Below are 24,038 nucleotides of genomic sequence, written 5' to 3'. Positions count from 1 at the left end.
AGTAATTAAACTCTTGAGAAGCACTACTGATACAAGAAATTTTGTGTCATAACTTGTAGTCAAGGTTATAACTTTTAGTCAAGGTTATTTTTATTCTTATGAGAACCAAACACAGAGCTTTGCATATACCTTTTTTTAATGGTCAGAGATGGCATATAATTTATCTTTCCCTTCCTCAAGAAATAAGCAATACAGTGTTTTCTGTGTATTAGCTGCCCAATAAAGAAATGACTGTTGAGCGAATAAAGATAGATGATGTAATATTTAATCAATATTTGAGTTTCCTTTTAATCAATTCAGTGATTAAAAATGGACAGAACTCTGAAATTGATACTTAATGCATGTTTCTTTCTTTCTTTCTTTTTTTAATCCTTGTAGTCACCTAATCATCCATGTTGATTGGGGATATAGTTTCTGAAAATTTTAATCTAAACTATCTACTTTAGTTAGTAATTTTACAAAACTTTTACAACAGTGAAGTTGACTACTTTGAGTTTACATTCTCTGCCATTGTGGGGGTGAAATAGAGATGAATAATTTGCACTGTTTAATCTGTTCCTAAGTACTCAAGTATTGATGTTTTAAATGAAACTACACAATATATAAATATATACTTGTAAAAATTTTTTTAGTAATATATAAATAGAGAGTAAAAGGTTATGTTCTTTTCATGCATCTTAACCCATTCGACTTCATTAGGTAGCCTACTATCAAGGGTTTCAGATATTTCTTTTTGACCACTTTTTCATATGTATATAAACAACATTTTTACGTTTTCTCATTAATTATATTTCAGCATTGATATTTAATATAGATAATAATGTAACATTTAATCATTATTGAGATTATATCTATAGAATTCCTTCTTTTATTTGATGGTGTTTCTTATCAGGTCTTTCTATAGCAGACTAATCCAATAGTTGGTCTTGTAATCTTAAAGTTAAAAAAGAAAAGGTTCCCTTTGAACCTTTGCAGGAATAAGTTCCACATCAGTAAGTATTACAAAACAATAAGCAAATGTAATAATATTAGTAGCAGGCCAGTAATCTCAAGGCAAATTCAGGGGGGTTTTTTGTATGGTTTTTAAAAAATTTTTTTATTCTCGATGGTGAGATCAATTTTTTGTTTATGTTACTAGTGACAGAATAATTCATTCTATTTTTCTATTGTGATTTCTAATAACACTAGCAGTAAATAAAATGATAAAATAATTGGTAGAATTTCAGAATTAGAAGACATTCAGTCAGTCAATTATGAAGGTAATTTACTTCCAGGCTCTTGTTTAACAGACAACAAAATTGAACCCTAAAGTTAAATGATTTACTCCAGGTTGGTAGTGAAGTTATGACTGTGAATCATTCAAATCAAGAGTCTTTTCCACTGTAGCATGCACTGCCTTCAAGAAATATTTTAAAGATTTATTGAGTACTACATCTTTTATATTCCATTATGTTTACCAAATAAAAAAAGTGGGAAACAAAATAGTTTTCATTGTTTTCAGCTTAATAGAGACCATAATGATATAGCACATGTACATATCAGATTTTATGTTGGTGTCAAATGGTGGGGTGTTCTTAAAGATTTCATAACTGTGTAGAATGATAGGAATGAACATCAGCTGTAATTAAAAGTCTAATATGACGATATTTACTTGTGGGAATTTAATGCAATGTAGCTAAGATTAACATTTCAAATGTCAGTAAATGTGTTTTTAAGGGAAAACATGCAAAAAATGATAAATCACCTCACAGAGCTACAAACTCTTCAAAAAATGGTTTACTAGTGACATCTGCTGGCGTAATTTGGTAATAAAAATAAAAGTATCTCCTGGAAATAATTTCATGGAAATTAAGCGTGAGACAAAGAATCTTTGTGGGCAAATTGTTTTGTTTTTTTTTTAACTATCATTTACACTTACAATTTAAAAAAAAATTGTGTTTGTGCGTTCCCCCTCTCATTGGCATTTGACCAAGTATATTATTCTAATAACAGTATTAAACTTTATACTTTCTTCTCCACAGTGTATAATTCCAGCCTGAACCTCTCTAATAAGTTGTGTATCACCTAAGTTGTTTGATATGGTGCTGCACTTTTTCCTCCTCCTCTTTCCTGAACCTTGCACATAACCTTGCAAATGTAGAGATTCAGTAACTACGATTGACTCTTACTAGATATTTATGCCATTTATAGGCTAATAGAAAAGTCTGTGTGTACATGAGTTATAGGCATTATATTTATGCACGCTCAAAAATAAAAATGAGACTTTGTATTAGAGAACAATTTCTTTAGGAAGAGAAATGACTTTGTTTTTTGTTTTTTTCCTATGGAACAGATTTTCTGCACTATAAAATAATAGAGAAATAAAATACACTCAGTCCCTGGGTATTTTCTCTATTGGCACTTATTTCCTAGATGATTGTACTGTGGATTTAAGTTCTACTTATAGATGAATCACCCCTCTTCCTTGACCCCCAAACCTGTACAGCAGCCACTTGTTTCATTAACATTTCCATTTGTAGGTAACAGTCATCTCAAACTTACCATGTCCGAAATAAAACTGATTTTCTCCTCAAACCTGTTCTTCCCGTAGTCTTCCTCACTTCAGTAAATGGACGTTTTATCCTTTTGCTTGCTCAAATCAAAAATATTTTAATAATTTGTAAATTTTCTCTTTCTCTTGTACCATCAAGGAATTCCACCAACTCTATTTTTGAAATACCTTTGGAGTCTTACCACTTTTCTCTACCTCTACCACTTAATGACCTAGTCAAGCCACAATCGTCTTTCCCCTCCTAATTCACCTCTTTGCTGGTTTTTTTTTTTTTTTTTAAGATTTTATTCATTTGAGAGACAGAGAGAGACAGAGCACAAACAGAGGGAGAGGCAGAGGGAGAGGGAGAAGCAGACTCCCCGCTGAGCTGGGAGCTGGGGCTCCATCCCAGGACCTGAGATCATGACCTGAGCTGAAGGCAGACGCTTAACCGCCTGAGCCACCCAGGCACCCCTCGCCTCTTTGCTGTTAACCTTGCCTTCCTGTGGTTTGTTTTCCAATGAGCAACCAAAGATTATCTTAAAATTTAAGACAGGTCTTTGTCACTCTTCTGCTGAGGCTTTGTTTTGGTTTTTTTTTTACCATGCCTAAAGGGCCCTACCAAGAACTTTGGACCACTCCTTCCCTCCTCCACTGTGACTGTGACCTCCTTTCCTACCACGGCTTCCCTCCCCTCTTTTGTTCCAGCTACAGTAATCTACTTTGCTGTTCTCCTTCAGTGCCACGAAAACTCCTAGTCAGGAGCTTTGTGCTTGCTCTTCCTTCAATCAGATACTCTTCCCTCCATCCTGTAAGGCTTCTGATCACATCATCAAATTTCACCTTCTTGGAGAGGCCCTTCCGGATTACACTACCTAAGATAAGAAGGCCCGACCACATCTGTTTCTCCTCTTCCCCTGCGTCGTGTTTTGCCATAGCACTTATCACCACCAGATATATTTACTTGTTTTCCTCGTACCTTTCCCTGGCCCAGAATGTCACCTGTATGGAAACAGAGATTCTGTATTGTCCGCTGTTACCTCCTTAGATCTGAAACTAGTGCTTACACATAGTAGGCATTCAGTCAGTATTTGTTGAGGAAATCAGTGAGCCTTAAGACGTGAATGTAGAAAGTAATTTGATTTGCATTATAATAACTGGATCTGTTAAATAGTGAGGCCCCTTCTAATGGGGTCTGTTCTGTATAAATCTTTCTGTGCATACCATACTTTTTACATTTAACTCAGATTACGATAGTGTTTCATAGTTAGGCTAAGGCTCAGACAATACTCTTGGTATCAAAATGCAGGGCGATATTATTATTTTAAAGATTCTTTTTAGGGGAATAATTACTTTTTTGTTCTTTTGACATAGACATCTGACCCTCAATTACCTTAACAGACCTTATACACATGAATGGAAAGAAGAATAGCCCCTTTTGAATTCAGGCTAAGACTTTATCAATATGAAGTGCTTCCCACAGGGTTCTGCTGAAAGAACCAAACTTCCATCATAATGAAATTGCAAATTCATTTGTACATGCCCTTTTTTATTTGAAAGCTACTTTTTGATGTTTGGTCTGCAATTAGATTTATTGTTTAAGGTCACAAATATGCAATCCTGACTAGACCAAGTTGTCAGAATCCTTTATCTATTCAGCATTGCACAAAGATAAATGGCTATCTCTTAACAATAACATACTAAAGCCAAAATTTGTTCCCACTTGTATATAATCTTTAATCAATCTGCTGCTTTCTGTTTTCCAGTCAGTAGACGCCTAGCCTAACCCGCTCACCACCCCACCTATCTAGAAATTGCCCAATTATGGGTTTTAAATTACTGAGAAACACTTCAGATGGAAAAAAGATAAGTTTAAGAATGTTAATGCTATAATTTTCTCATGCATATTTTTAGCTTAACATATGAATTCTTTTGCCTTTACCCTCATTCTGTGTGGGATGAGTAATTATGTAGTATGTTAGCTAAATTCTGTGATTACATTTCTCACTGTTAACAATATCGCAAAGTAGATCATGTTTCTTAATTAAAATGAATTCTTAAGTGTTTTAAAAGATCTATGCACACGAATTAAATTCTTTTCTGAGATTCTGTGTGTCCCCAGTAAAAATATCTACATTTAGACTTGTTCAGAAGGACTTCTTATATTTTTATGCATTTCCTTTGTGACCTTTCATATAAAAGGTATACTGAGAGAGTTGCCCAATTAGATTTGAGGCTGTACTTTTTATCCAAGAATATCCAGTGTCTAAAATTAACATACATTTGAGCATCATTGTATCACCAATCTCTATAGTTTCTCCAAAGGATTCTGATACTAGATATACAACAATTCTTTAGTAACTTGATCATACCTATAAAGCAGGCCATTAAGACTAGTATAGTAATGTCCCCATTTTAAAATCTTGTTTAAATATTTTTTGCAGATCTGAGAATCTTTTTTTAATTGTCATGCAGTTTGAACCTTCCCCCAGTTAAAAGGAATACACTATTTCAGAAGGAGGTATAAGAGAAAACCACAGTTTTTAAGTCAGAGGAACTTTTTTTTCCTGAATTCCGACTATTATTTATTTTGTGACCTCTTGGAAGTTGCCCGTTTTGGGGGAGGGGGCCTCTGCCCAGCTATAGAATAGAGAAATACTTATTCATAGAGGTGTGATATAATTAAATGAGACAACACATATAAAGTGCCCAAAACAATGCCCAGCAATAGTAAATACTCAATAAATATTATTTGAACTCCTGCCTCTGTGCCCTCCCCTTACCCCCACTCTGTTCCTGTTGCTATGTTATCCATTCTGATTGGGCTTACTCAAAAGTTAAAACTGTTGAACTAAACTTGAAGCCTTTTTGTGCCTGCCAGCTCTACATTGCTCTGCATTCACTGAATTAATAAGTAGGGAGAAGTCAGGACCTTGAATTGATCTATTCATAATACCCAGCAGGTGTATGTGGCCTTTTCTTCTCAACAATTTGCTCCCCCAGGGATTGGGTAAAATGAATATTCCACTCTGAGCCTTCATTTTAAGTCCACATGGAGCCCTTAGAAGATATACTTAAAACTCTCTTCCACCTGCAAATAGGAGAGTTGAGCCTTAAATTATGTTAATTTGACATAGGAAATTTTAATCATCCTGTGTAAGATGGCTTGCTTGTTTGTTGCATTTGTACTGCTCAGATCACTGTCCTAAAAGTTTCACCTTTTAAAAGTAATCTGTTTCAGGGGCGCCTGGGTGGCTCAGTCGTTAAGCATCTGCCTTCGGCTCAGGTCGATCCCAGGGTCCTGGGATTGAGCCCCACATCGGGCTCCCTGCTCGGCGGGAAGCCTGCTTCTCCCTCTCCCTCTCCCCCTGCTTGTGTTCCCTCTCTCGCTGTCTCTCTCTCTCTGTCAAATAAATAAATAAAATCTTTGAAAAAATAAAAAAATTTTAAAAATAAGTCATCTGTTTCAGAATAAATTTTAATAGCTACTTAATATACTACTTTATATCTCAAAAATTGTTACTTTATCATAATTTTTATTGTTTTAGGTGCAAAGATGGTTTGAAAGGATTTACATTCTCTGCTCTTAGGTAAGTAGTTTATTTACCTTATGTTAAGAGAGAATTTGCAAGTTAACTTTTTCAAAAAGTAATATTATTGTGCATAATTACAATAGATGTTTATCGACTCAGTTTTCTAGCCCAAAATAATTGCAGGAGTCACAGTCACTTTTACGATATTTTATTAAAAGAGTCTAATTTATTGGATTTCTTTCCCCCTAAAAATCAGTCAATCAACAACTGTTTTTGGAGGTGCCTGGGTGGCTCAGTCGTTAAGCGTCTGCCTTCGGCTCAGGTCGTGATCCCAGGGTTCTGGGATCAAGCCCCACATCGGGCTCCCTGCTCAGCGGGAAGCCTGCTTCTCCCTCTCCCACTCCCCCTGCTTGTGTTCCCTCTCTCACTGTGTCTCTCTCTGTCAAATGAATAAGTGAAATCTTTGAAAAAAAAAAAAATCAACAACTGCTTTTGGGACCTATTGTGTGCCTCATATCACTGGGTGTTAGGAAAGAATTAGAAGAACTCTCTCTTCAAGGAGCATTGGAAAAACAAAGCTACATGTGAATAATTACTGCAAAATTAAATATTGAATTGTGTGGTACCACATTATGGGCTTCATTAGGACAGGGCTCATGTCAGACACATTTTGAATCATAAGCTTCACTAGAGTCACTAGAATCTGCTTTTCACCCTGTATGCCATCTCTTGCCATAGTTATTGGCCGATAGTAGTAGATAGTGTAGAAAAGTTGGTTGGCAGCACTTCCATTGTATTTTACAGTTCACCAAGCATTTTCACATAGATTAGAAAATTTTCACAGCAGTTCTGTGAGATGGGTATTTTTATGCCCATGTGACGTGAGGCTTAGAATACTTAACTAATTTAATGTCACACAGTGACTGCATATACTTACTTGAAACCTAATGCTCTTCCAGTTTGTATTATAAATGTTGCCTCTTTTATTCTCCTAAGTACATATAGTAGATGCTTAGTGAAGATTAGGTGTGGAGTATTTATTATAAATATAGGAGGGAAAAATTAGGGTAGCCTTCGGTATGCTAGAAGATTTCATATGACTGTCTTTTTTAGGTTATTTTGAGGATCAAATGAGTTAATGCATGAAAAGTGTTTAGAACTGTGCATGGCACATAGTGCTCAAGAAACGTTGGCTATTACTGTTATTATTATTCTTATGGGGATAAGCCTTAAACTGCACTTGAAGGATAGCTTTAGAGAACTAGAAGGGAAGAGGAGGAACCTTCTGGGTAGAAGTGAATAATGTTAGCAAAAGTATGAACATTATAAACATGAAATATGAGGTAAGAGTGGGAAAATCAACTTAATTGGTATGAAAAGCTTATTTTAGGGATCATAAGGTTTTGTGGGGTTTTTTGATTTTTTAAATGATGGTCAGAGCAGGGCCAGATTTTGGAAGACCTAAACAGAAAAAAAAGAAGACAAATTTGAATTTGATAAGATGGGCAGTAGAGAGCCACTAAAGGGTTTTGAGCAGGGTAGTTGACATTGTTTCAGAAAGATTAGTCTGGCCACAGTATTTGGGACAGACATTGTGAAAGAGAGAATCAGAAGGAAGAAAGATGAAGTGATAAGGACTGGGATTTGGCGACAGTGGAGGATTAAAGAGAAAGAGGCAAAGTTGAGACTGGTGTCGAAGGAAATGAAGACCTACTGATTGATATTTTCCTTCTTCCTCTTTCCCTCCAATCCTTGCTACGAGCCAAGTTTTGAAAACCTAAGTACATGAAAAAAGGTGCTATTAACAGAAAATCAGATGGTGTGCAAGGAAGCTAGTTTGGGAGGGGACAAATTGAGTCCCCTGTGTGAATAAGAGTATCTTTGGTTGTGGAAACTCTGTGGTAACAGTAACTAAGTCATAATACACAGCGGTAATTTTTTCATATTATATTTTTCATTGAAAGATCATGAAACATTTCAGAAAATAACTTTTTGTTGTTGTTGCATTGAATGTGAAGATTCTATGTTATGTCAAAAGTTTATAACAAAACCAAAAGTTGGTTTTCCTAAAGAGAAAACTTTGCCTTTTCCCGTGTCTCTCCATAGGCTCCCAGAATCCTTACAGAAACTCAAAATGTATCCGATATTTTTGTGTCTCTTCGTCAAATCCACTCAAAATAAGGGGCTGGATAACTATTTGCACTTAGAATTTACTCTGTATTATAGGAAAATATTCTGGAAAAAAATGGTTATTAATTCTTGCTAAGTTAGTAGAAGTTATGAGAACAGATAGAGTCAAGGATAGAGTCAAAGGCTGGGAACCAGTTCAGGAGCCTTATGGTATACCAAACCTGCATCAACATAGTTTAATACTTAGAAGTGTATAGGCAGCTTAGTGATTAAGAGCCCAGGCTTTAGAGTCAGACAGTTTTTTGGGTCCAAGTAATTGTTTTTGGATGTGGTCAAATGCTTTTTCATGCTAACTCTCACGGAAATGATGGCACCTACTTACTTCGTAGTGTTGCTATGAGGATTAAATGATTTAATCCTCTGTACTGTCCTGTCATATAGTAAATGTTCAGAAAATGCTCATTATTACTATATTTGATCATTCAGTATGTATTAATTAAATTTTTACTATGTGCCAGTCCCTGGGGTGTAATAGCAAAAGATGTATAGAGTCTCACAGACCCACAGTTTAATGGGGGATGCAAACTACTAATAAGGTGCTTCTGCTATTGGGGACTCATTGGGCTTTGATAGCACAAGGGAAGGATTGCTAACTCACTGCAGCTTGGGCGGGGACAGTTTCTCCAAGGAAGTGACCTCTAATCTGAGATGGTCAGTCCTGGCCAAAAGAGAAACAGTGTAATGAACAGTGTGAGAGAGATGATTTTATCTGTTCTAACATAGTTTTTGTCTTGTTTATAAAGAACAGTAGTACAGACCTTGAACTCTCCATGCACACCCATGATTAAGAACCAAATTCTTTTGGAATAACAGCTACTGAGACTGCACAGCTGCCACCTTGTGACAATCTCATTACATGCCCTTTATGATTTAATAAGCTAGATATTTTACCAAGTTTGTCCGAATGAGATGGGATACACTTGTTGATAGTAATAGCTTGTTTCACCTCTCTTTTCTGAGTGTTTACATTTTCTTATTCTATTTGTCATAGGTCCCATGTTCCAGAACCTTAGTGTAGTATTACTGATCCCTTGTTTTTGTCTGCATTTTATGGTATTTTCTGAAAGTTCAGCAGGTAGAGTTCTCTTAAGAAAGCTTAGTTATTCTTTATAAGAGCAATGACTCATAGTGAAGGTACAAACAGCAAAAATGGAAAACTAGTAAAGGATACTGATTGAATGATATCTAATGGTAGCAACTCTTTTTTCCTTTCCTTTTCTTTTCTTTTCTTTTCTTTCTTTTCTTTCGCATTGTCTGGGAAAAAAATACTCCAGTTTTGATGAGATAAGAATAGTGTCTTCTCCCAGATATTAGGTTTTTCAGAAGAGAAATAACTAGATTAGAATAATATTGAGCTTAAGGTTTTCTAATGAAATTATGTGAGAATGCATGGAATCTTGACCATTTTATGATTCTCAGTCTTTAGTTTCCTCCATTTCCCTGAATATCTTTATATGACCTAATATTGCATTGCAGCTATTTTATGACTCAAAGTGACATGAGATATAACTTTATACTGAAAAATGAGAACCTCATTCAATTGTAACTATTAGTAGAATTTAGACAAAAAAATAGAATTTTTTGATCAACTAGTAGACCCAAGTAAATATTTCACCTGCTTTTTTGTTTGAAAAAACTTCAAGGTGTGTAATATCTTTAAAAAGTGGTAACTTAAGTTAAAAGGGTGCATCATAAAAGTGTTATGCTGTATTTTACTTGGTTAATTTGATTTTAAAATACGTGCATTGTTGGGAAGCTTGGGAAGATGGTGGAGTAGCAGGACCCTAAGTTCACCCCATCCCATGTTGACAACTAGATATCACTCACATCGATGTAAATACGCTAGAGGGCAATCCAAAGATGGGCAGAACAAACTCCACAACTAAATGTAAAGAAGCTGCATCTGAGGGGGTGCCTGGGTGGCTCAGTCAGTTAAGTGTCTGCCTTCAGCTCAGGTCATGATCTCAGGGTCCTGGGATCAAGTGCCATGTCGGGCTCTCTGCTCAGTGGGGAGTTTGCTTCTCCCTCTCATTCTCCCTCTGTGCTTTCCCTCTCTCTTTTTCTCTCTCAAATAAATAAATGAACTCTTTAAAGAAAAAAAAGCTGCATCTGAGAGGTTACCAAGGGTAGAAACAGTGGTTGGGAGCTGCCCACAGGAGGGAGGAAGCTACAGGTGTAGAGAGGGGAAAGAAAACAGTCTCTCACACTAGGGATCCCAAACCATAACATCTGGCATTGAAAACCAGAGGGGCTGAATTCCATGAGTTTGTATAAATCACAGGATTTGGAGTCTGGAGCTTAAAAAGTCAGCTGACTCAGCACCGGGCAAGATGGGAGAGTGAGTGATAGCTGGATCCTGCCTTTAAAGATACAGCAGCCCATAGAGAGGCAACATAGAAATGACAGTTTGCATAGTGCCTGGGACAAACAAGAGGAAGATATGTTTATACTGATTTTGAGTGTGTTAGGGGACTTCTCTGGGAACAAAGGAGGTGGCAGGCACCATTTTCCTCCCCTGCTGCCCAGCATAAACACAGGGCCACCTGTGGGCAGCACTGCGCAGACACTTGCTACCTAACCTGCTAGCAGTGTGCCTTGCCCATGTGTTCTCCTGAGGACTGGCACACTCCAAGCATGCTGACCTCAGCCCTTAGCTCACCTGATGTCTTCTCAGAGCTCGCAGCCTGTGTCTCACTAACACCACAGAAAGCAAGCAAAGCCCACAACAGATACAGAGTCAATGAAGATGTCTGGACTGAAAGAAAAAGCGACTCAGACACAACACAAGCAACACAAACAGGAGATTCCCCTGAAGTGCCAGGTTCTGGTGAACAGGGGACACTATACTGCAGAGCAGTACAGGACCTCTTCTTCATGAAGCCATTACTTTCAAGAGCAGAAGGTGTAGCTGACTTTCCTAACAAAGAGAAACTGACACAGATAGACAAAATGAGGAAACAGAGGAATATGTCCCAAATGAAAAAACAGGACAAAATCACAGCAGGAGATTAAGTGAAACAGAAAAAAGTAAGATGTTTGATAAAGAATTTAAAGTAATGCTCATAAAGATAGTGGACTTCAGAAAAGGGTGGAGGACATCAGTGAAACTCTTGACAAAGAGATAAAAAATGGGTGCCTGGATGGCTCAGTCATTAAGTGCCTGCCTTCAGCTCAGGTCATGATCCCAGGGTCCTGGGATCGAGCCCTGCATCGGGCTCCCTGCTTGGCAGGAAGCCTGCTTCTCCCTCTCCCACTCCCCCTGCTTGTGTTCCCTCTCTTGCTGTGTCTCTCTCTGTCAAACAAATAAATAAATAAACTCTTTAAAAAAGAGAGAGAGATAAAAAATAACGTATCAGAGGTGAAGAACTCGATAAATGAAATTAAAAATACAATAGATGGAATAAATAAACAGTAGGCTACAGGAAGCAGAGGAGCCTGTAAGTGACCTGGAGGATAGAGTAATGGAAAGCAATCAAGCTGAACAGGTGAGAGACAAATAAATACTACATAATGAGAATAGACTTAGAAAATTCAGTGACTCCCTCAAGCATAAGAGAGAAAGGGGGACAGAAAATGTATTTGAAGAAGTAATAGCTGAAAACTTCCCACATCATGGGAGGGAAACAGAGATCCTGATTCAGAGGCACAGAAATCCCCCTGTTAGGATTCAACCTAAGGAGGTACACACCAAGACACATAGTAATTAAAATGGTAAAAAATAGTGATAAACGAAGAATTTTATTTTATTTTATTTAAAGATTTTATTTATTTGACACACAGAGAGAGATAGCGAGAGCAGGAACACAAGCAGGGGGAGTAGGAGAGGGAGAAGAAGGCTTCCCGCCAGGCAGGGAGCCCGATGCAGGGCTCAATCCCAGGATCCTGGGATCATGACCTGAGCCAAAGGCTGACACTTAACGACCGAGCCACCCAGGTGCGCCAGGAAAGAATTTTAAAGATTGTAAAAAAAAAAAAAAAGATGGTTACATATACAGGAAACCCCATAAGGCTATCAGCTGATTTTTCAGCAGAAACGTTGCAGACCAGAAGGGACTGGTATGATATATTGAAAGTGCTCAAAGGGAAAAATTGGAAGCCAAGAATATTCTATCCAGCAAGGCCGTCATTCAGATTAGAAGGAATTTCCCAGACAAACAAAAGTTAAAAGAATTCATGACCACTAAACCAGCCCTACAAGAAATGCTAAGGGGGGCTTTGTAAGAGGAAAACAAAAATCATAAGTAAGAGTAAGAAAAAACAGGAAGTACAAAAACAACAAAAAAATAACTATATCTATAAAAATCAGTCAAGAGAAGCACAAAATAAAAAGATGTAAAATATGATACCAAATATCTGAAATGTGGAGAGGAGAGGAGTAAAATTAAGCAACCATTAGCTGAACATAGAGTGCTATATGCGGAAGATGTTATATATAAACCTAACGGTAACTACAAGTCAAAAACAGTAATAAATTGAATGAGATCTTGCCATTTGCAACGACGTGGATGGAACTGGAGGGTATTATGCTGAGCGAAATAAGTCAAAGAGAGAAAGACATGTATCATATGACCTCACTGATATGAGGAATTCTTAATCTCAGGAAACAAACTGAGGGTTGCTGGCGTGGGGGGTGGGGTGGGAGGGATGGGGATGACTGGGTGATGGACACTGGGGAGGGTATGTGTTCTGGTAAGCGCTGTGAATTGTGCAAGACTGTTGAATCTCAGATCTGTACCTCTGAAACAAATAATGCAATATATGTTAAGAAAGAAAAAAAGAAGAAAAATGTAGCAGGAGGGGAAGAATGAAGGGGGAGAAATCGGAGGGGGAGAAGAACCCTGAGAGACGATGGACTCTGAAAAACAAACTGAGGGTTCTAGAGGGGAGGGGGGTGGGAGGATGGGTTAGCCTGGTGATGGGTATTGAGGAGGGCACGTTCTGCATGGAGCACTGGGTGTTATGCACAAACAATGAATCATGGAACACTATATCTAAAACTAATGATGTAATGTATGGGGATTAACATAACAATAAAAAAAATTTTTAAAAAACAGTAATAAATTTAAAAAAACAATAAGGAATCCAAATATTTTGCTAAAGAAAGCCAACAAATCATGAAAGAAGAGAGCAAGAGAAGAAAGGAACAGAGAGGAACTATCAAAATAACCATAAGTCAAGTAACAAAATGGCAATAAATACATACATATCAATAATTACTTTGAATGTACATGGACTAAATGCTCCAATCATGGCACATGATGACAGAATGGATAAAAAAGCAAGACCCATCTACATGCTGCCTGCCAGAGACTCATTTCAGACCTAAGGACATATGCAGACTGAAAGTGAAGGGATAGAGAAACATCTATCATGCAAATGGAAGTGAAAAGGTAGCCTGAGTAGCAAGTTATATCGACAAAATAGACTTTCATACAAGGACTGTAAAAAGGGACAAAGGACACTGTATGATCATAAACAATACAATCCAACAAGAAGATATAAAAATTGTAAATATTTATGAATCCAACTTGGGAGCACCCAAATAAATACATAAAGCAGTTAATAACAAACATAAAGAAAATGATCAATAGTAATACAATAATAGTAGGGTACTTCAACACTTCACTTACATCAATAGACAGATCATTCAAACAAAATCAACAAAGAAACAGTGGTTTTGAATGACATATTGGCCCAGATGGATCTAACAGATATAGTCAGAACATTCCATCCTAAGACAGCAGAATACACATTCTTTTCAAATGTACATGGAGCATTCTCCAGAATAGATCACATATTAGGCCACAAAACAAGTCTCAACAAATTCAGAAAAATTGAAGTTATAAAAATACATCTTGGGCGCCTGGGTGGCTCAGTTGGTTAAGCGACTGCCTTCGGCTCAGGTCATGATCCTGGAGTCCCAGGATCGAGTCCCGCATCGGGCTCCCTGCTCAGCAGGGAGTCTGCTTCTCCCTCTGACCCTCCCCCCTCTCATGTGCTCTCTCTCTCAAATAAATAAATAAAATCTTTAAAAAAAAAAAAAATACATCTTTTCTGACCACAATGGTATGAAACTAGAAATCAAGCACAAGAAAAAACATGGAAAGCACATAAATACATGGAGGTTAAATAACATACTACTAAACAATGAATGAGTAAATCAAGAAATCAAAGAGGAAATAAAAAATACATGGAGAGAAATGAAAATGCAAACACAATAGTCCAAAATCTGGGATATAGCAAAAGCTGTTCTAAGAGGGAAGTTTATAGCAATATAGGCCTACCTCAAAGAAGCAAGAAAAATCCTAAATAAACAACCAATCTAACCTTACATCTAAAGGAACTAGAGAAAGAACAACAAACAAAGCCACAAGCCAGTAGAAGGTAGGAAATAATAAAGATTAGAGCAGAAATAAAGTAGAAACTAAAAAAACAATAGAACAAATCAGTGAAACCAGGAGCCAGTTCCTTGAAAAATCAACAAAATCATAAGCCTTTAGCCAGATTCATAAAAAGAGAGAGAGGACTCAAGTAAATAAAATTAGAAATGAAAGGGGAGAAGTAACAACCGAAGCACAGAAATCAAAAAGATTGTAGGAGAATGTTAACCTATGTCCCAGCAAACAAAAGTCCAGGACCAGATGGTTTCACAAGGGGATTTACCAAACATTTAAAGAAGAGTTAACACCTGTTCTCAAACTATTCCAAAAAATAGAAAAGGAAAACTTCTTAATTTATTCTATGAAGCCAACATTACCCTGATACCAAAGCTAGATAAAGACACTACAAAAAAAGAGAAATACAGGCCAATATCTCTTTCTGAACATAGATGCAAAAATTTTCAACAAAATACTAGCAAACTGAACCCAACAATACATTAAAAATTCATTCACCAGAATCAAGTGGAATTTATTCCTGGGGTGCAAGGGTGGTTCAGTATTCACAAGTCAATCAATGTGATTCATCACATCAATAAAAGAAGGAATAAAAACCAAATGATCATTTTAATGGATGCAGAAAAAGCATTTTAGAATATAAAACATCCATTCATGATAAAAACGCTCAGCAAAGTGGGATTAGAGGGAACACCTCAACATAATAAAAGCCATAAATGAAAAACCCACAGCTAACATAATATTCAATGGTGAAAAACCGAGAGCATTTCCCCTAAGGTCAGGAACAAGACAAGGATGTCCACTCTCACCACTCATATTTAACGTAGTACTGGAAGTCCTAGCCACAGTGATCAGAAAAGAGGAAGGAAGAAGTAAAACTTTTTCTATGTGCAGATGACATGATACTATATATGGAAAACCTTAAAGACTCCACCAAAAAGCTATTAGAACTATTGAATTCAGTAAGATTGCATGATACCAAATCAACATATAGAAATTCATGGTATTTTTATATACTAATAAGCAACAGAAAGAGAAATTAAGAAAGCAATTCCATTTACAATTGCACCAAAGGTAATAAAATATCTAGGAATAAACTTAACCAAGGAGGTGAAAGACTTGTGTAAAAATATATAAATTATCTTTTATCAATGTTTTATAGTTTATATTTTATATATATATATTATATATAGTTTATATATTTATAAACAATATTTATAAACATTGATAAAAGATGTTGCTGTTTCTACACAAACAAGTGGAAAGATAATCTGTGCTCATGGATTGGAAGAACAAATATTGTAAAAGTGTCCATACTACACAAATGTATACAATCTACAGATTTAATGTTATCCCTATCAAAATACCAACATTTTTCACAGAACTGGAACAAAGAATCCTAAAATTTGTATGGAACCACAAAGACCCCGAATAGCCAGAGCAATTTTGAAAAAGAAAAGCAAAGTTGGAGATGTCACAATTCCAGACTTCAACTTATACTACAAAGCTTTAGTAATCAAAACAAGCATGGTACCAGCACAAAAATAGGCACATAGATCAATGGAACAGAATAGAAAACCAGAGGTAAACTCACAATTATATGGTCAGTTAATCTTCGACAAAGCAGGAAAGAATATCCAGTGGGAAAAAGACAGCCTCTTCAACAAATGGTGTTGAGAAAAGTGGACAGCAACATGCAAAAGAATGAAACTGGCCCACTGGCTTACACCATACACAAAGCTAAATTCCAAATGGATTAAGGACCTAAATGTGAGACATAAAACCGTAAAAATCCTAGAAGAGAGCACAGGCAGTAACTTCTCTGATATCGGACATAGCAACTTTTTTCTAGAGATGTCTCCTGAGGCAAGGGAAGCAAAAGCAAAAATAAAACTATTGGGACTACATCAAATAAAAAGCTTCTGCACAGCAAAGGTAATAATCAACAAAACTAAAAGACGGCCTATGGGATGGGAAAAGATATTTGCAAATGACATATCTGATAAAGGGTTAGTATCCAGAATTATAAAGAACTTCGATAACTCGATGCCTGAAAAACAACTAATTCAATTTAAAAATGAGCAGACAAGATGAACGAACATTTCTCCAAAGAAGACATCCAGATGTCCAACGGACACATGAAAAGATACTCACCATCAGTGATCATCAGGGAACTGCAAAGCAAAACTGCAATGAGCTATCACCTCACACCTGGCAGAATGGCTAAAATCAACAACACAGGAAACAACAGGTGTTGGCAAGGATGTGGAGAAATAGGAACCCTCTTGCACTATTTGTGGGAATGCAAACTGATGCAGCCATGCTGGAAAACAGTATGGGGATTCCCCAGAAAGTTGAAAATGGAACTACCCTACAACCTAGTACTCACAGTACTGGGTATTTACCCAAAAAATACAGAAACACTAATTCACAGAGACACTACGTGTACCCTCTGGTTATTGCAGCATTATTTACAATAGCTAAATTATGGAAGCAGCCCAAGTGTCCATCAATAGGATAAAGAAGAGGTTTTATACACACACACACACATACACATATACACACAATGGAATATTGAGCCACAAAAAAGAATAAAATCTTGCCATTTGCAACAACATGGATGAGCTAAAGAGTATAATGCTAAGCAAAATAAGCCAGCTAGAGAAGGACAAATACCGTATTATTTTACTCATATGTGGAATTTAGGAAACAAAACAAATGAGCAAAGGAAAAAAAATGAGAGAGAGAGACAAACGAAGAAATAGACTCTTAACTACAGAGAACACACTGATGGTTACCAGAGGGTAGGTGGGTGGGGGATGGGTGAAATAGGTGAAGGAGATTACACTTATCTTGATAAACACTGAATAATGTTGAGTCAGTGTATTATGCACCTGAAACTAATATAACACTGTATGTTAACTATGCTGGAACTAAAATAGAAAACTTAATAGAAGAATTTATTGCATTATTAAAGAAATGGCTGTCAGCATTTTCTTATAAAGGATAAGATTTTATTTAAATTTTGAAAAACATTATTTCAAATGATAAGGTACTCTCCAAAATGTATTTGTATATTAACAGAATCAGGATGGGTTTTTTTCCTTATTGTCTTTTTCCTTTTATTTTTTAAAGGTGAAAATGCCTCACATTGTGCTCTTTTCTTTAGGTTTATTGTAGGGAAGGAAGAAATTCCCACACATTCTTATTCACCAGAAGCAGCATATGCAAAAGTGGAACAAAAGACAGAGAAACATGAAGAAAAGCCAAGAAGATTGAATATAATTGCTCTAATCAGGAAACTTGTGGATTCAGTGTAAGTTTTTTATCTTGATATTTAGCACACTGTGTTACTGTTTTATATGATATTTGTACTTTGCCAAGGTGTTTTATTTTCTTTTCAGTAATGATATACATATATATCATATCTATCTTTTTTTTTTTTTACCAGAAACACGTGCATAGAGTTTTATAAAAGGCACATAATGGCAAGTCAGTGTTATTTATTATTTTTGTCTGGACTATAGACCAACATATGCCTTTAGAATAGATTTATATGAACTTGTAATAGTTTTCTATGTCAAACTAGACACAGTTGTAGGAGGCTAGAATGGGGAACTTTAGGAAACAGGTTAATATGTGCTAATCAAATATTCCAAATGTGGAAAGGAGAAAGAAAAGTTCTGGGGCACATTCAAGAAGATAGAGGAATAATAAGGAGCAAACCTTACATAAATGTTTTTTGTAAGAGTAGAAATTTTCAGGGCTTTGGAAATGGAATAAAACATCTTTATTTGTATATTATACAAAGAAGTCTGAATTTCATACAAATAGTATTTGTTTTTTTTGGTTTTTTTTTTAACTTTGTCCTTTTTTTGTTGTTGTTATGTTAGTCACCATACAATACATCATTAGTTTTTGATGTAGTGATCCACGATCCATTGTTTTCGTATAACATCCAGAGCTCCACGCAATATGTGCCCTCCTTAATACCCATCACTGGGCTATTTCAAGTATAGGAATTATACTTCTATATAATATTAAAATACATCTATAATTAATAGAAAATTTAGTGATTTAAAATTAGAACATCAGTTAATAAAAATAATCTTTGTAGTGATATTTTAGAGAGTGTTGAATGAATAGCCAATATAGAAAGTTAGGGATCAGTTATGGGAAGCTGAAGCCAATACATCAGACCTTAGACTCTCATTTCACCCCTGCTGGCTTTGTGACTTTGGGCAAGTGATTTAACCACTCTGGACCCTAAAGTCCTCATTTGTTAACTTGGGTTAATGATCTCTGTTATGGAGTGTTGCGTCCATTAAATGAAATAACATGTGAGTTGCCTCACGTACATGAGCACAGAGTAGGTGCTCAAAATTTTTACTGTATTTAAAGACTTTGTCTTCATTTTAGTATACAGCACATACAGAAGGTAAGAGGGAGGGAAGGAATAACAGATGGCAGGAATAATTGTGGTAGTAAACTTTTTAAAAAAATTTATGTATATCCTTTTTTTTTATCATGATAAGTGCACTCCTTAATCCCCATCACCTGTTTCACCCATATCCCTAACTACCTCCCCTCTGATAATCAGCAGTTTGTTCTCTGTAGTTAAGAGTCTGTTTCTTGATTAGTTTCTCTCTCTTTTTTTTCCCTTTGCTCATTTGTTTCCTAAATTCCACATATGAGTAATACGGTTGAATATTACTGTGTGTGTGTGTGTGTGTGTGTGTGTGTGTGTGTGTGTGTGTGTATACCACCTCTTCTTTATCCATTCATTGATTGAAATGGGCTGCTTCCATAATTTGGCTATTGTAAATAATGTTGCAATAAACATAGAGATGCATATGTCCGTTTGAATTAGTGTTTTGTAATTTTTGGGTAAATAGCCACTAGTGAGATTGGTAATGAACTTCTTAATTCTTAAGCAAGTTCAAAATAGTTACTGATCACCTGAGTGAAGAAAAGAGACAAGGAATCCCTATTCATGGAAATCATGTCACCATGAATCAGAGGGGAATGCGGAGACGGGAATGCAGAGAATGTACTATGTGGGTGAATCATGCCTTGGGTATCAGAACTAATCAGGTCATGGCAGAACTTGTCAGACTTGCCTCCGTGAGTCCACTGCTGTGGAAGCAGATGCAGGGTAATACATAAGCAGAGCAGATAAGACAGGAGATGGGGAGTCCAGGTTTTGAGAAGTTTTAATAACAGACTGAGGGAAGATTAAATGACAGTATAGCTGATACCAGAATTGAACTTCACTAGCAAAGAGAGTTTAACGATTTCTGTGTAGTTCCAGTAGCACTGGCTGAGGAATGCCTTTGAAGAGGACACTTAGAAGTATGAAGAGTGATGGTTTACACATGGCCACCCCTCTCTGATTTACCTCTCTTAGGTCCCAGCTTTAATCCCTCAACTTCACATGGCCAGATATGTCCCATCATCCTGATGACATAAGGGCTACGGGCAGCAGGAATCCCTGCCGTCCCCCTTGTCTGTGAAGGGCTACACGTATATGCCAGCTGTGGTGCAGAATTGGATTTCCGAAAGGGTTTTGCTAATCAGTTTGCAAATGGAATTAAAGAGGTGTGGAGCCAGAATATCACTCTACACATTATTGTTACAAACAAGAAACTTAATGTGTTCCAACCATGAGATAATTAATTAACTGCAGTCTGCAAGAATTACAAAGACTACTCATTTTGGAACATGAACACTTCATAGAGAAAGGGGGAGAGCCAGACCCCTGTTAGATATTTTACTTACTTTTTTACGCCTCAATATAGTCCTGGAGTCAGCATACCAAATAATTAAAAATCTATGTGTCTTGAACAGTAGCCCCCCCAGCAGAAACATTTACTAAACACCAGAGGACCAAGTGGTTTGCATTTAAATCACAAATAACCTACTTTTGAATTCCCACATGATCTATTACTCTATTTATTTTAAAAACTGAATTTTGAATTCTAATACCGTATCATGTTTCTTTTCCAGATGTTTTCTCTCAAATATAATTAAGTATAAATTCCTGTAACCTGAGCACTTTCTCGTTATGATTGTTGCTCAAGTACTGACTTCATGGGTGACTTATGACCGTTATACTCTACAGTAAGCAACTTAAAGCTTCCAAAAGATTTGGCAGAGTATAGAGATAATATATTACATATTTTTCATATTTAGTCACAAATATTTACCAATGTTTTTTCTGTTCTGCATTTAAGTATTTTGACTGCAGTCACATATTTTATGCACTGTGTCAAATGGTGAACTGAAAAGAAAAAAAAATCTGTTATCTTTGCTTTTTTATGTCCTAAGAAACCAAAAGATGCATGCATTTAGAAACAAGTAGGTATTGTTTTCTGCTTTTTTGGTTAGAGAGTGTTAAGCACATCTACACACATACACATCATTTATTATTTTTGTCTTATTTCAGATGTAAGCATGGACCAAGGCATAGGTGTTGCAAACACTATGAAGATAATTGCATCTCTTATTGCATTAAAGTAAGTATATAAAAGTATCACTGTTAGCCATGGGGAATATATATAGAAATAACTTTATAAAGATTGTATTTATTTGAGAGAGAGAAAAAACATGAGTGGGGGGAGGGGCAGAGGGAGAGGGACAAGTAGACTCCCCACTGAGCACAGAGCCAGATGCTGGGCTTAATCCAGGACCTGAGATCATGATCTGAGCCAAAGTCAGACACTCAACTGGCTGAGCCACCCAGGCGTGCCCCATATAGAAATAACTTTTGAATTAAGGCACGATTTCAAAGTAAATGGAAAAATAGACAGTAATTGCTATCATTCTTTGCATTTGACTTGAAGAATGAGAAATTTGTGAAAAATAGATAACAATTTAGCTTTTAGTATTCATTTACCAGATCCTTGGTTAATTAATTTTAAAATTCGCTTATTTAAAAGTTAGTGAAGGGGTGCCTGTGTGACTCAGTCGGTTAAGTGTCTGCCTTCAGCTCAGGTCATGATCCCAGGGTCCTGGGATCAAGCCCCGTTTCGGGCTCCCTGCTCAGGGGGAGTCTGCTTCTTGCCCTTCCTCTCCCTCTGCCCCCTCCCCTGCTCATGTTCTCTCTTTCTGTCTCAAATAAATAAAATTGTATAAAAAAATCAGTGTAAAACTTTTAAAGTAGAAGAGAAGGTGAAGCAACAACAGCAAAAAAGACAGAAAAATAAAGTTATTAAAATTTATATGTTGTAATGTGTTCTCATTAGAATGCGTGCTAGAACAAGGTCCCTGGGGTATGCTGTCTACTAGTGGATCAGCAGTCATACACATACCCTGTGCGCAATCTGATACAGTGGCATTTGGTGTTGGACTTGTAAAGCTGTTACATTTTTGAAGGCATGGAGGTTACTGGAGCATGTTCAACAGTTACTCTACATGAAGGAAGTTAGCTGTGCCCACTGGCAGAAATTCCTCCCTCCCTAGTATATTTGTGTACTAGAATGTCTCTGCTCACACCCGTCCCCCGTTCTGTGCCTGCCGTCCTTCCATCCTCCATCACCACCACCTCTGGGGAGGAAGTCATTTTCATTGCAGTTAGTCTGGTGCAGGTGGCACCACCTGCCACAAATTCTCTAGTTTTGTCTGTCACAATCCTGATGCTTTAAAAAGTTTATGTTCTTCCTTTATAATATCTGATCCCCACTCAGTTGGTGATGGGAAGTTGTACAGCACCCCCAAAAGACAGCCTCCCAGCAGTCACTCTGAGGAAGAGGGACTGTATCACATTTCGCTTCTGAATGTGAATGCCTGTGGTCTAATATTGATGGTGGCATATACCCAAGCTAACACTTACCTTAGAGTCCCTGAAGATATGAGCAGAGGTTAAAGCAGTATTTTTTCATTTGTGCAGTGGTTTCTGAAACACTCCTTCCAAATCTGATTTCCTGCCCCACTTGTACAATGGCGGGGGGGCGGGCAGCAATGTTGCTGGCAGCCCTCAAGATCTGCCAGCTCCCAGGCAGGAGTTACGCCCTCCAAATGGACGTAATTCTGATTTAAGGGGAGACTTCAGGAGGGGAACTAAGAGAACTATTCTGATTAAATCGGAGGTATTTGAGAAAGTTTGGAAAGAGGGCAAGTGATATTTAAAAAAAAATTATATGAGAAAAGGAGAATTACTGAGGAAGGAAAACATCTAGTCATTGTATCAAAATGTGTACCAGTCCTATAAACTTGGCAATTTATGTATAAATTGGAATATTGTCCATGAATGTAAAATTATTTGGAGACCTGTAGGTGAGGAATTTACGCTACAAATATAGTAAAATACTTTGACAGTGCACCTCATTATCCTAACAGCTCAGTTATACCACATGTTAAATCATATCCCTGAGTAAATATTCGTATGAATTAGCCTTCCCTGCAGCTCACTATGCTCCATTCATACTTTTTGTTGGTTCCTCGTAAGTGCCAATCTCTGTTTTGTCTTTGTGCTTTCTGCCCAAGCTATCTGAAATGTTTTTCTCATGCTAGCTCCTTCTCTTTTCTGTTTAAATGTCACATCCTCTTTCACTTTCCCTTACCACCTAATTTAATATCGGCTGCCTCTTATTTGCCTCCTAGAGTCTTATTTCCTGCACAACACTTAACTGTAATCTGTAATTATTTTATGTACTTACTTATTTGCTCTTTCTCTAATGAGCGTGAAGCTCCATGAAGGCAAAAACTTTGTGTCCTCTTCACCACTCTGTCCCCAGCATCTAGTGTAGTGGTTGGCACATGAGAGGCCTTCAGTGAATGTTTTCTGAATACGTGAAAGGGTGAATGGATGGAAGGATGAATGGATCTCGTGAAAATAGCATGGAAAGATTGAACAGGAGTGTGATCCTTGAATCTTTAGATTAATATTGTTAAGATTATTAATGGCAAGATAAAGTGTGAACATGCATTAAACATATACTGGGCAGTTTCAGTTAAGTAAATGCATGGTAATTTATGCTGATTGGTCAGACAATTTAATTTTCATGTTTTAACCAGGTGTTAAATAGTTTCAGGTAAATTAATGAATGTTTCTTCATAGTAATTCAGTTTTTTTCTAAAAAAGAAGGCTGCTCTCTGGAAGATACAAACCTGACCTTTGGAACTTAGCAGGAATGTAGACATTTTTCCATCCCACTGGTGGTGAGAGAGGAGGAGGATGGGAGACTGGTATTACAATGTATTGGTTGAATCATGTGAACTACTGTTCTTTTATATAACATTAGCTTTTGTGCTAATTGGAATTCTTCAGCCTCTCAGTATGAAGTGACATTTAAACTTCATTACCCTAAATACTGAAATGAAATTGACCAACAGTAGTCATCCTCTCTGTTCCCTTTTGCCCTATAGATACTTGCAGGTCATATGGAAAAA

The 24,038-nt window shown here is 36.8% G+C and overlaps 1 long non-coding RNA gene across 1 annotated transcript; it reads left to right on the top strand.

Moving 5' to 3' along the window:
- Window positions 1-6,061: 6,061 nt before the first annotated feature.
- LOC144379649 (uncharacterized) lies at window positions 6,062-21,164 on the top strand. The gene is made up of 3 exons (XR_013442977.1): window positions 6,062-6,120; window positions 17,818-17,964; window positions 21,094-21,164. It is a non-coding gene; the product is annotated as an uncharacterized LOC144379649 (long non-coding RNA).
- Window positions 21,165-24,038: the final 2,874 nt, after the last annotated feature.

The sequence above is a fragment of the Halichoerus grypus genome, chromosome 12, assembly GCF_964656455.1.
Source record: "Halichoerus grypus chromosome 12, mHalGry1.hap1.1, whole genome shotgun sequence".
NCBI classification, from domain to species: domain Eukaryota; kingdom Metazoa; phylum Chordata; class Mammalia; order Carnivora; family Phocidae; genus Halichoerus; species Halichoerus grypus.
The sequence above is the reverse complement of the archived record's forward strand: the minus strand, read 5'-3'. Positions and strand labels throughout refer to the sequence as shown.